The sequence below is a fragment of the Neodiprion lecontei genome, chromosome 2 (assembly GCF_021901455.1).
Source record: "Neodiprion lecontei isolate iyNeoLeco1 chromosome 2, iyNeoLeco1.1, whole genome shotgun sequence".
Classification (NCBI taxonomy): Eukaryota; Metazoa; Arthropoda; class Insecta; order Hymenoptera; family Diprionidae; genus Neodiprion; species Neodiprion lecontei.
The window spans coordinates 41,513,559-41,527,915 of record NC_060261.1 but is presented as its reverse complement, the minus strand read 5'-3'; the positions used below and the strand labels follow the sequence as shown (position 1 = coordinate 41,527,915).

Below are 14,357 nucleotides of genomic sequence, written 5' to 3'. Positions count from 1 at the left end.
GCATCGTTCATCCGCTAATTCCCGCACGCGAATATCTCCGACTGGTGTAGATACGACGATAACAGTCCCTGAAAAGTTTCTCAAGTCGTCGATTATGTGAGGATCTTTGGGAACCTTTCGTATACGGTATTAGTTGACCTCGTCGCATCGCGTCCTTTGCAAGACTTTCGTTTCGGGAAATTGGAAAGTGCGGAACAATGGTTGGACTCGAGTAAGATATAAGCGAGTCGAATTCATCCAGGTTAGTGAAACTGAAACAGCTTCTCAGGATCCAAGGTTCGAGGGATATTAGAGGAGATCGGACGAGGGCATGGTTGTAAATTGCACGCATCGCAGGTGAATTACACGAGAGTCGAACGATCCTCGTTTCTCGGAGTGGATCGAGGGACAGAACCGTGAGGACACTGCAAGGTACGCTGATCTCGAGCTGAAAGGGTCCGCGGGACGGGGTAGAGAAGGGGGGAAAAGGGGGAGGAACCCGTCGACTGTCGAAGAGGAAAAAAACCCTGATTACCGATAATCCCTCACACAACACGGGCATTACCACCGCGAGTCCACCGGCAGTGCTAATTGGAACTCCCACGTGGATATCCATATCAAATTATTCAGAATTCGAAGGTTAACGTACTTATATTTGGGCAATAAATTAGCCGGTCGTAGAAAGCCGGTAACTTTGGTCTTCGCCTCTGAGAAAGACTCGCAGAGCACACGTGGTCGGTCCGTGCGTGTACGTATAAAATTTTTATGATACCGCCGTTTTGTGGATACGACTCGGACTGAGACAGGACAGAAAAAGAGAGATGCGCGCATGTTTGTGACGGGTTAAACCGTGACTCGACTTTTGACCAATTAAGCCGGATGCCCGCGCATATCTTACCGATAAATCACTCGGTTCGCATTATCATTCCAATTCCGATACAAAATTCTCACTCCTTTGCGTTAATAACCAGAAAAAATCGATTTCTGTCACGCGGTTGCGAACTTCAAATGCACGTACGCATCGGACAATCGCAGATCGAAGTTTATACGTCGGATTTAAATTCTACCCTTCGATTAGGTATTGTAATTAATGAATCCATAAATTGTCCGCCTAAGAATGGCGAGTCCAAGTTTTTGCGAATAAAAACGAAACCGTAATTATACGAGTACAGGCCGTATTTTCAGGCGAAAAAAAAAACCGTATAAATAATTTACCTCGAACCGACGTCTTACTAGCAATTGTGACAAAAGCGATCATCGTGATTTCTCTACAGTGCATCCTTTCCTTATCCGTTCGTTATCGCACGCACGGGTTATACATATAACACGAGAAGCGGGCAATGAAAGCGGAAACTTACGGTCGACTTGTGAAATAAGTTCGGGCGAGCGGAGGTAAGAGAGCTTTGTTTATAATTCACCGAGACGGGTGAAAAAGCGGCGAATAACCGAAGGCATCGAGCATCTCGGCGGGATATTCCGTATGAGATAGGATACCACGGTAGGTACCTACGTACATCGGCATCGAGCCGATATACCCGACGTCGGTGAATTCGTTGGTGAAAAAGCTCGGGCGGCCCGAAACGTGGGTTTGAAAAGGCGAGCGCGAGATTACATACGACTGCCGGATCGAGTTACGGGCCGGTTCGGCGATACTTACGACCTGGCTAAGCGACGATCTCTTTTCGCGTTTCCGGAATAGGTTATTACACGAATCGCGGAATATGCTCGAATACGTTGGGACGGATCGGCTCTTTCGGCCCGCGTCGAAGATTCTGTCGGATATCCACGCACGCCGCGTAAACCCATCCCGACTCGATAGGCCGGGGAATATTTCAACGGACCCGACGTGTATATATAATAATATTAATTATGAAAATATACTATATAAGTGTAATATATATCCCCGAAGCCGGGACGTCAAGGTCTGCGGGGGTCCGTCTGCCTCTCTTCGACGTCAGGATAGCATGGCGCCACCGCTTCCAAACAACTCTCGGGGCATGAAGAATTATATATAACGCTCTGATCGTTGACCGACACTCAATGCCCGAGGAGCACACCGGTAATCTTCCATCCACAGCCGCGGCGAACTATTTTCGGAATTATGACCGCGAGTTGCGGTAGCGCGCACGTAAGATGCTGCTCGTCGAATTAAATAATTATGAGGTAAGGAGCCGCGCGACGGGCCCTCGAACTTGCGGCCATGGTGAATTTTTTAGGGACACCGGACGGACGCGGGGCGCTGCAGGGCTGACGGAGTCGAACTCTGCTTCCATCTGACTCCGCCATCTTTCCCTTTCACGAGAGGGGGCGAGACGAAGAGAGAAAGAGAGAAAGAGAGAAAGAGAGAAAGAGAGAAAGGGACTTCTGGCGTTGGGTAGTGTACTATAATGCGGGGAGGGTTCTGCGATGGCTGCACACACCGTGAGGAAGACTCGACAGGCCCCCGTCGTTTTCGTCTGGCATGGCAGTGCAGCGGTGGCGGTTTGTCCGAGTATGGGTGTAGCTGGGAATGGCAGGAATCGACGAAAATGGAAGATCGACATCTGCCGATCCTCCCTTCGGCGGCTTAACGCGACTTTAAAACGTCTTAAACCAATTTCGTTGCGCGATAAACCCTCCCCTTCGGATGTTATATCCCGTACTACAGGGATCCATGGGACTTTTTCGATCGCCGTCTATTACGCTAATTATCGTCGCAGCCGACGATCCCCTTTCCACCCACTTTTCTCCTTCCATAAATATAGTTATGCCTATAACGGTCCGTGACGAGGCTTCGATAATTCCGAATTGCTTGTAACAGATATCGACCTCTGAATCGTTCGGAAGCAAAAGTCTTCACCCGAACACTGTCAAGATTGGGTTCATCGGGGAATCGTTACGGACCCCGTATTCTGTTGCGGCAATTTTTGTTGAGCTTACAAAAAATCCATTCGGCGATTAGCATTTGTTTCCTCAACGCCACATTTAAGAAGGTACGTGATTTTGATATGATTTTTTCTATAAGCTAGACAGTTTTCCGAAGATATTTCAAGGGAAATGAATTTAAGTTGGGGTCGGATTATGGTACACCTGACCTTAATTAGTGATTCGTTATACGAAACCGTATTCCACAAATAACCAAAATTCTGTAATTTATTGAAATTTTTTCGTTCCCGTTCGAGTTTATTACGCAGCCTTAATCGTTAAATACACGAAATACGGCCTTACGGCGTAACCTCATCATTTTGTCGATTTATAATTTATTCATCACGCTCCTCGTCAGCCTTGACTTATTCCAAGGCGTACATCATTTAGGAAGTAAAAAACGTCGCTGTTTATAATACCGGTTCAAGTTTCTCAGACGAAGCAATCCCGAAAGAACTCTCACTGCAGAATCTTTTCGCGGAATACCTTTCGTTGTGCGAAACGAAACTGCACACTTTGGACACAAGAATTACCATAAATCGTTCCCACTCGCGTTAAGCGTGTCTCATTTCCGACCGCTCGTCATCGTTTCAAAAAACAGATCCAGCTATCACAGAGTCGTGTCACTGCTTTCTCGGTTTCCAACGAAGGCACGTTCGAATTTCACTCCCCGCGTCCCCGCGGACGGAGCAAACACCATTCTACACGTTACAACTACCCCCGTAGAGTGGCTACGTCTTACATTAAGGAAATTTTGTCGTTGCTACACCGAAACCCGGCAATAAAATTTCAATGTCCGTATATAACGTTAAACACGTATAAGGTAATGTTTATTACGCGTTTAAAGTACTGCCGAATGGCGTGTAGAAAAGCATTTACGCGCGTATAATTACCCGGCTTTCTAAACAATTAGGTAAGGCTGCGACGGTGTTGGAAAGCACCTTATATCTCAAGCGTGCCTACCCACGCGTGTATTATACCTAAGGCGTACCAGGGCTAACCATCGTTGAGTCAAACATACACGTATGGCGTGGGTGGGTGCCTGCCTAAGCCGCGGTTAATCACGATCTCGACTAATTTCAATTAGCCAACGAGTAAACAAGACGCGAAATTGCTCAAAACGGGTTTCGGTACCGGCGATTATTACACTTCGTCGTAGTCGTCGATACGACGAAGCCGCTCGTTCGAGTCCCCGTATAGCGTAAGTAGGTGTCTAACTGCGATACGTCACTCTCGCCGAACGAAAAACTATGAAATTAATTTAATCGCCGTTTGACAACATCGCGTCATTGTCGCCTGTGGCAGTGATGTCACTACGATTTACAACCGCAATGATCGGTACAACGTGGATCCGACCGTGGATGTGCCTCTGCCGGGCTCGGCTCGTACATCAAATCGTTCTTCTGACTCGAAATATTCCTCTGCGGACGTGTGGAGTTATAGTTACATCGGCGGCGCGAGTCAGCCTATCATTTTTCTGTTTTGCCCTCTGACGTCAGCCCGAAGGTTACAAATCAAAAATCTGACACACGTATAAGGAATAGGAAGCTGCGCAATTTCGACTAATTGTATATCGTGTGAAACACGTTTCACGAATATTAGAATTTGTCTGCGAATTTTGAAAATTGGATCTCAATATAGCCTTCCGATGTTGAAGTTGGCGTGTAAAATAGTAATGGCACAGGCATCGCTGGCGTTCGCACTTCGCGTCGTTTACCTATTATTGAAAAAAATAGTTACGACAACTGTACCTTGGAATGGGAATTATCGCCTAACTGAAATAATTTATACGACATTCAAGTTTAAATATCTTCATTAACGCGCAAGGTTACCGGTTCTGCCACTGGCAACTTTTTTCCTCACCTGAGCTCAGACTTCGTAGAAGAAGCTGTTCGCGAAATACACGGATACAGATCGAATGCACGAAGCTATCTTACAGCTATTACGATTAGCCGAGGCAGTATGGGTGTAACGGTCGATCATACCGAGCAGAAATACCGCGACACTGTCGTCAGTGTGATTTTCTAGTCGCATGAGTGATCGGTAAAGCGGTGTCGGTGCAGTCTGCGGAGAGAACTCGTCCCTCTTTGATAACGGACGAAAGTATCCACGTCATATTTCATTTTATGACCTCAACTTACATTTCACCCGGAGACACGGACGTGTGAGGTGGACGCTCGGACTCGCTAGCTGCAATAAGGATCGGCCGCATGACCGGTACCTAACCATAATATATCTACCCAAGAGCAGGTTAGTTCCGTTACCACGTGCTGCACCGTCACAGCCGAGGGTCTTCTTCTGCGCTCTGACCCGCATTGTAAATTCAATTGTTGCGCAACGGGGACGCTTTCGGGACATTCGCAAAATCTCGGAGCCTTGCAGATTTTGAAATGACCGTCGAATCGTTTTACTGCCCCGAACTTCGTACCTGCGGCACGTTGAGTTGCTGCGCATCTTGGGCACAGTGGCTCTGTTTTCTCGCTATGTAGGTTGTTGAACAGACAACTTCGAACGGCGAGGAAAATTCCTCATTTACTCGCGGCTTCTGGAGACCTTCGGTTGTATTTTGGATGCTGAAAAATTATACCTCAAATTCACATGGTCATACGCCACGTACATATCTCGACGTTTATCGCAGTGCTTTTATGCGTTTGTGCAAGGATTCGCCAATCGACGTGTAGTGATGAAATTTAAAAAAATGTATTCACTTTTTAAATTCATATTCGTGCAAAGATTACTGTGGTTAGTGGGTAGAAATCGTCCTCGGTTCGTGTCAAGGGTAGCTGGAACCATCTTCGTAATCTTCATGCTCCCAGGTACGGTATCGGTATGCCTGTAAGCTTGTTTTCGTGGGTGTAAAAGCGAGTTACGAGATATTGCATCAAGTTCAAGCGGCCCACACGAAGCTACTGCACAGCTCTCTTCGAAATATTGTCTTTATTCGTACGTAATACAGCCACCATTCGGCTGGTCATGAGTCACTTGCAGAATATCGGAAAAAGCAGAATTTCGCACCGTCAATGTGTACTTACCGTATATTCGGTTAAATTTTTTAGCACTCGAAAGATATTAAAAAAAAAAAAAAAAAAACAGTAAGAATTAAAACGGATCTCCTTCAGTTCTTTGATCTAATCGGGATTCAAACTATTTTTTCACAGTAAGGTTCGTATGATTGGCTAAAATTCTGAAACTTTTCAAGTTTACAAAGCAGTTATTCCAAGTTTGAGAACCGTCCAAAGTCACGTCGATGAGAAAGTTTAAATATATTGTGGGAATATGTATCGAGAAAAAATTCAAAAGTGAATTACCTGCTTATTTCAATATTGCAAAGACACTCAAGATAGGAAAATCAATTCTAGTGTAATATTTTCTTTTTTTTCTTTATCAGCCCAAAGTTTTTCCAGCCAAATTCTACACTCGCACACATACGTGGACCAGATGATACAGCACTGGCCTAAATTAAACCACCCGTAAGAACGAGTGGAAATCATATATGAACATCGCGTTGGACTTGAACTTTGCATCGTGATGTTAAAGAGCACGAAGCTGGGTTATAATGTATAAGGTATACGATTTTTGGCTGAGGATACAGCAGAGCCGGTGTCTGAGCTATAAGCGCGTGTGTGGGATAAGGTGATACCTATACACGTATGCGGAGAGTATTCTTATGCGTCAGAATTCAGGGGGACGGACGATCAATGCGGGACTTTTCATTCCTTTTCGTACACCGGGAGAGGTATAATATAAGGTTTAGAGTAGAAATCTTACTGGCGAGATTCGCGGCTGCAGAGCTCGGATCGCGTCGATGATTTGCGCAAACTTGAGACTCAACGGTGAATCCCTTTGCAGTCAGGCTGCAGTGAAATTTTTGTGTCGCTTTCGTAGTGGAAAAATAATTTCACAGATTCGTACTGTAATTCAGCGAACTCAAAAACGACAATTTACCAAATTACAGTCAAATCGATGCAGTAAAAGAATGTTTTTTTTTTTCCAAATGACCCATCATATGTGTGTCACCGATAGTTAGGAGGTTAATACTGCAGCGCACAGTAGTAGTAATTCGATCAATTTATCTGTCTATAACTCAACTGGTACTATAAACACGGATCGCATAAACTTTTTCTATTTTATTACCGGTACACTGCTTTATGATATACCTAAACGACCGTTATCCCGATGTATTACATTAATAGGATGTGTACAAGTGTAATTACGATTGCACGCATGTACCTGTTAATTAATTATCAAAAAAATAAATATCGAAAAATAACGTCTAAGCAAATAATAATTCTGTATAGACGAGAGAAATTTTATGCAACAAGCATTTATGGCAGGTTAGGTATGTATCAAGTATTGACAAATGTAGAAAAAGCATGTGCATGTTACGTGCGGCGTACCTGCGCAGGTTAAAAATATAATCTAGCGCGTCTATGTTCCGGCATATACTACGGTGAGAAACGTAAGTCGCAGGATAACTGCTGCAATGGCAGGTTAAAAGTGCTCGTACGTATCAGCATCGTGACGACAGAAATAATTTGCGCTCGCGGTCAAAACAAGACGGTAAATTAGCATGGCATTTCGATTGACAGGTTAACCAAGCCTGCATACGTGTGCGTATATCATAAATATACGTGTAATACCCCCGAGGCCAATTAACGCAATAACATATCAACTTTTATAGTCGATCTAGACACGCCGATACTGTATAATATACCCTACAAGTTGTAAGCTTAGTTGCCGCGGATCGTTTGCTGCTGTTATACGCGCGTCCAAATTAATTATTCATTATCATATCTGTAATGTGCAGAGATATTGGTGTTGGCGCACATTTGACGTACAATATCCGTATATTATGTATAAATAAATAAATCGACGTTTGTCCCTGTAAAGTAGTCTTCGTACACTTCAAGGATGATACGGGTGTAAAATCGGGCATGCAGACATACCGGCAGTAAAATCGCGGTAAGTAATGGTTGTATCTATTTTTTTACTTGTATCATACGAGCGTAAATTTCATGTTCGACATTGATCATATGTCATTAATTTTTTGGTGCATGTAATCGTAAAACTATAAGTGATCTCCCGGCGGTTACATCACAAGACTAGATTTTTCTAGTCGATCTAGCCGCTAGCCGCTGCTGGGACGATATAAAATTCGGTCGACGGATGATACATGTGTATTGAAATGTTGACCAAATCTGCATCAAGCAATTAAATATATGAATCAAGAAATTTTTGTACTCCTATCAGCCTACGATCTACCAGATTGGATGATGCGCTATTTTATTTTTTCAATTTGTGTAGAATAGACTAGATTTATACAGAAACGGGTTTGTGAAAAACTGTAGAAGGCAGATAGATATAATATTCATGCGTCATAAAAAGAATCAAATTATACCTGCGTCACAAATAGCGCACCGATGCAACTTCGAGCGCGCTTATTACGGAATAAAATTTTTTGTCCAATTACTCATATAGCGTATATAAGAGTTGATTGCATGATCAATATATTTAAAAAAAAATGCTATTACTGGAGCTGCTATGGACTATACCAATAGTTTAAACTGTTGCAAAAAATTAAAATCTATTTCAAATATGGTCTGGCGTCATAGAGAAAAAAACGCTTATTTTCTTCTGGTCAATTTTACCGTTTGTATGTTCACTGCATAAATCGCGGACTATAGCAGTAAAAGATTGAATATAATCACTTTCCGCTAAAATAAAAATTCGGCTTCAAATTATCCACTCATGATCTTTCTAAACCGAGTTGACTTTCGTTTACAAATTGTAAAGAAATTTTAAAACGTCAATGATTTACGGATATTTTCTTCTTGCGAGTAGCAATACTGCAACTTTTTACGAAAATTTGCCGGTTCTGTATCCATCTCAATATCGTCCGACGTGCACGTTATTATAAATTAGAAAATCCTGCGAGTGTCACAGTTGAAACGCGCCTGCATTTCGTCCCCTCGTTACAATTCTCAAATCGAAAAAAATCACCATCCGTGCACCGCAGTCCGATCGCGAATTTCGAAAAATCGGCGTGAACAAGTAACTTGGCTTTAAAAAATGCCGAACCCGCGGTCGCGCAACGAGAACGAAGAGCTCGGGCGTGATTCGAACACCGGGAGTACAGGGGTTGGAGTCTGTTGTTCGCGTCACCAAAAACGAGGAAAAAAACGTCAGAACGCCGATCTTCGAGTCACAATGCGGGTATTAATCACGCGCATAAGCGCGCGTGTGTGTGTGTATACATATTCATATATGTATATATATACATATACATATTATGTGTATGTCGAGAATAACCGGAGACGCGGGGATGACGGAGAGACGGAGTCGAGAGAGCGTGCTGAGTATGTGCAGCGTGAGGTGGAGTGGACTAGATAGAGACACGGCGACAGGACATAAACAAGTAGCGCGGTGTGTGCGGCGAGTCGAACTCTGCGCGCGTCAGCTCGGCGATTGGGGGCGGGGCCTTGGTCACGTGACGCGTTCGTCCCCCGTAGCCGGGTAGTGGGGGTACTCTATGACGCTATAGATCAAAGAGACGCCGCCTACCAACCCTTTGGGGGGCGGAGCCTGGCGGCCCAGTCGCCTCGTAGCGCCGCCAGGCGGCCGGGCGGCGAGTCGCGACGGATAACAACAAACAAACACTCACGCCAAGGGAAAATCCGAGAGACGCGACGCCGCGCGTGAAACGAGAGTCACGCGGTGTTTCGCGAAAGCCCGACGAGCCGACACGCGGCGAAGTCAAATTCTAAGAGTCGAGTTTTCGCGCCGTTTCTCCAACGCCGAGCGATAGTCCCGACTGTTTTGAGGTTATGTCGGGTTTAAACGTAATTTCTAGACTCTCGGACGAACGCCGAACCGTTTGCGAACTTTTGAGGAACTCCCGCTGTCTGTACAGAGTAAGGCTACTCACCGTTTGCTGTTGAAACTACCCCTGTACAGTCGATCTTGATAAAACCACTGAGAAACTCACTGGTATCAAAAATCAACTTCACTGTTTAGTACCTCCGTCAGCCACCGACACCCTGGCGGAGCAGGCGTCGCTATAGCTTCCCTCTCCGTCCTCTTGACGCTCACTCTCTCTCTCTCTCTCTCTCTTCTCTCTCTCTCTCTCTTCTCTCTCTCTCTCACACATCGCGTTCCGCAGCGGCAGAGAGCGAGGGGGAAACGCGCCCCGCCTCCTTCCAAACACGCTTCGCCTTCATGGAGTTCCTTCTGAATCGTCAACCAGCCGCATCGCCAGTCCGCATTACCGAACGTTGCAATTATTTTTCATATCGTTACAATTCGCCCCCTCCCCTCCCCCTCCAGGCCCTGCTTCTCTCTCCTTCTCTCGCACGAGAGAGTAATTCGCGAGTAATTGAGAGCGATGAGAATATAAAAGGATGAAAAACGGATCACGGGGCCTAGGGGTGGGGGGGAGGGGGAAGCTACGTAAACATTATGCAATCAGCGCAAGCTCGTCGAAACCTACGGCATTGCGTCCTTTTCCGTGCGAATTCAGGCTGAGTATTAATTTTCTTTTTCATCGTAGCGGATCGCATCGCCTACAAGTATTACAGGTAATCGCTAGCTTTATGATTCGCGCGACGATCCGGCCGAGTTTGCGGGGCCGACGACGTTCGCGTTTCGCACCGGCATCTGCTGACGGCGACGTTCGGCGAGTGGCTGGCGATTGCGCCCGCGCCTGGATAAGTCGCCCTCCTACTCACGAACACGAGGAAGCCTTCCTCCCCCCCCCCCGCCCACCAAACACGGACGGAACGGAGAGACGGACGAACGAACGAACGAACGGACGGACGGACGCGAGACGCGGGCAAAGCGGGCAACGTCGACGGCGACGGCGGCAACGTTCGGCAGCAGTACTCAATCTGCTCACTCAACGAAGCAGGCAAGCTCGGCCCGCCGCTCCTCCCGGGAACCGCGGCAGTTCCTCCTCGGCTCCGCTCTCTCCTCTCCTCTCCTCTCCTCTCCTCTCCTCTCCTCGCCGCTACTCTCTTCTCCGCTCCTTTCCTCGGCGCTGCTGCTTTGGTATGAACGCGACGCGCGAGGACCTCCCCCCCCACCGCGGGGACGCCGCCGCGACGCCAGTCGCCACTCAGTCAGCGCTGGACCGCCGCTCGCTCAATTTCGTACACGCGTTTCATTGAAAATCCACCCCCCCGCTCGGCCCACGCCGCCACCCCACGCCGCATAAGAAACGCGCTCGCGCGTCGAACTCGCGATAAAACGCAGTTCGTCGAGATCGCTGTTCAATTTTCATTGCGGTTTCCGCGTTTGATCGTACCCCCCGTTACTCCCCTCCCCCCGCCCCCCATTCTCCCCGTCCTCCCCCCTTCGGCCATCGCACCCTTAACGTTGTGCGGAACTTTGCCGCAGGCGAGTCTGTGATCCTCCTTCTTCGCGTCCCTCACCCCCTAAAATTTGACCCCCATCCCCTGCCTCTCCCACCCTTCCGTCGCATTTCGCAAGCCGGCCCTTCATCGAGGACTGGTTCGTCGGCTTGGATGGCTGGTTGGTCACTCGGAAACAAAGCCGATCCGTCAAATCGGTATAACGGTGTAAATGCGAGAACGATCGAAACAATTATTTGCGTTGGTGTGTAAAAGTAACAAAGGAACGTGGATTTTCTACGTCAAAAGTATCGCGGTAGTACGGTAGAATTTCAAACTCGTGATTCGTTCTTTGATAATTATACGCTGGTGTTTCGTTGAGATTTATAATTCTTTATTATATTGTTTGATGTTCTCTCGACTGTGTTTTTTTTTATTTTTGGCCTATACAAAACGTGGGTGCGTGCAGTTCCTACATGTGAAGTGTCTTTTACGATACATTAATAATAATTGTACAAATGTATGAATAGAAAATGAAAAATTTATAATCCTCAACCGTTATAACACATATTCAAATAATAGCCAGTGTAGCCATCGATAAAAACATTCCTGTGCAGCAATTGTTGGATGTTAATAATTTACGAGATTTTCATCTCGCCGGTTGATTTTTCTCTCTTTGTTTTTCCTTCTTTTTATCATAATTGCCGTTATATCGATGTCAGGATTGCAAAGTGCGATTTCATAGGGTAATAATAAATAATTTTTTCCTCACTACTACGTTGTGAAAATTATTACACCTATGATAAACTTGACTTAAATCATGCAGTTTACATATTAATTTGCGTCATATGCATGTTACAAAAGAGTGGGAGATGAATAAAACGAATGAATAATTTACCGCGGATAATTTATAAAACGCAACTATCACACCGTTGACATCGACACTATAACGCACAACGCGTATATACCACCAACCTGTTACGTTGCTGCAGCTGATTCCGACTACACTGTATCTATCCGCCTCTCTCTCTCTCTCTCTCTCTCTCTCTCTTTCTCTCTCTCTCTCTCTCTTTCTCTCTCTCTCTTTCTCTCTCTCTCTCTCTCCTTCCGTCCCCGTTTCGTTGGATAAAGTGATTTATAGATCTACGCGACATATTACAACAAAGTCAGTGACAAAGATAAGAAAAAAAAAAAAAATAAAAGAAATAAAGAAACAAAAAAAGTAACATAAATACATCGAAAGAGGGAGGAAGTTAAATCTGGATATCATACAGAGTAAATGAAGAAAAGGTTGAAAAAGAATCAGGAAGAAAATGTAAAAATGAGGCTGAAAATGCAGACGAGTTGTAATAATAACAATTATGAGAGTCGAACGGCGGAGAGGAGATAAGACAAGTGTGCGTGCATATCGATAAATATAAATAATTATATATATATCAAGGAGAAATATATTAATCCTTGAGATTCCAAAAACTGTTTATACATGCTGTGAAAGTTCGGTGATATAAACTGCAGTGAAACGGAGTGGTGTATTTCTTTGTGCGTCGCGGTTTCCACGTTGCGCGCGTGCGTAATTGTAATTTTTTTATTAAAAAAGAAAAGAAAATAAGAAATTAAAATTTACACCGCAAGACGCAGCAGAAAAAAATAAATAAGTAAATAAAACAAAACAACCGAAGAACTGGAGGCCTTCAGGAGTAACGAAGGCCACCGCAGGACGCAGATGACCCGAAGAAAACAGCACGCTCCTCAGCGAATGAAATGTGAGCAAAATTAACGATCTATATGCGGTACATACCTGTATTATGTTCGTATTTGAATCCTCCAAATTGTACGCTGCAAAGTGTCCGATTTCATCCGGCAGGTTGCAAAAAGCCCGATATTCCGATGCGCCACGTGACGGATATCGTGGTTGAAGATGCTTCTCTACGCTCCCTCTGTTGTGTTTGTTGTTGTTTGTGCAATAGGTGAAAATTGGGAAAATTTATTTCAATTTATTTCAATTCATTTTAATGCCAAGAGATAACGTAAGAGAGAGGATCACGACCGTGGAAGTTGGAGAGCCGATGATGCGCCTGGATCGACTGTGTATATGCAGTGTATAATATCTACATATAATAATGATAAGTGTGCGTTGCAGGTAAAACTATAAATCTTAATCGGTGTGGTACCTAGGTAATGGAGTTTACAGTTCCGCTATGCTTATATTGCGAGAAGAGATGATGTTGCCGGGAATGAGTTATGGGGAAGAGATATTCGAAGCTTGTTCCCCACTTTACTTCTTCTTGCCGTCTGGAATGGAAACGAATTCTGCAGGGCCGGCTCAGCCTCGAGTTCGCCATAGTCGATATTATTACACGAGCGCAAACGCGTGACGATTTCTCGCCGTCGACGGATCGTGCGATTATTCGGGAGGAATACCTTGCCGAGAATTTTTTTAATACGTCCCGCAAGCTCTCGTCACGTTGCTGCTACTGCAGGGTAATATCACGCGTCATTTTGACCAGTATAGTTATTCAATTTTCCCGCCATTTGTACAGGATTAAAAATCCACACACGGATCCGTGTGTAAAAAGAATTTCTTTCGCCCGTATATGCCTGAGTGAAATAAAGTGCAATCGCGAATGGTTATTTTATTTTCACAATAATTCTCGAAGAGAAATTTCGCTGGGATGAACTTTAGTCTTGTATAATTCTAGCGCCGCAACCACGAAGACTGACTATATATATTTACAACTCAGTTTTTCGTCACTTGTACAGAAATAAGTTTTCGGTATCGTACGATAATATAACCTGTTGAATGACGCAAATGAGCGTTTTTTCCATCATTATTTTATTTCAATATAAAGTAATGAAGCGCGAATTGATTGAAAACACACCGTTTCTGTATATCTCGACGTATACGCGTACACGTATACGTTGTAATGTCGTACAGCCTGCACGTGTCAATTAGCGATCGCGATCGTTTCAGTTTATGCAGAATAAATGTTATGCCGACAAAATAACATACAATGTTTGAATAACTCGGCTGCGTGACACCGGATCACTAATTAGTTATCCGTCTACGTGTTTCTCGCTACCTGATAATATTTTCTCACATATCGACATTTACATTTCCACCGAAAGACA

At 44.9% G+C, this 14,357-nt stretch overlaps 2 protein-coding genes across 4 annotated transcripts in view; one reads left to right on the top strand and one right to left on the bottom strand.

The window, feature by feature from the left end:
* LOC107225959 (zinc finger protein 91) overlaps positions 1-10,128 on the bottom strand; it is a 48,659-nt gene extending 38,531 nt beyond the window's left edge. For both annotated transcript variants that reach the window (XM_046730401.1, XM_046730402.1), the window contains exon 1: positions 9,809-10,128. The gene's annotated coding sequence lies outside the window, so the exon portion shown is untranslated. The remainder of the gene's footprint in view (positions 1-9,808) is intronic.
* LOC107225992 (protein tiptop) overlaps positions 4,908-14,357 on the top strand; it is a 117,649-nt gene continuing 108,199 nt past the window's right edge. The window contains exons 1-2 of one of the 2 annotated variants that reach the window (XM_046730397.1): positions 10,949-12,393; positions 12,503-12,991. The gene's annotated coding sequence lies outside the window, so the exon portion shown is untranslated. Of the gene's footprint in view, positions 5,101-10,948; positions 12,394-12,502; positions 12,992-14,357 lie in introns of those variants that run through there. The other variant, XM_046730398.1, reaches the window with a different exon arrangement.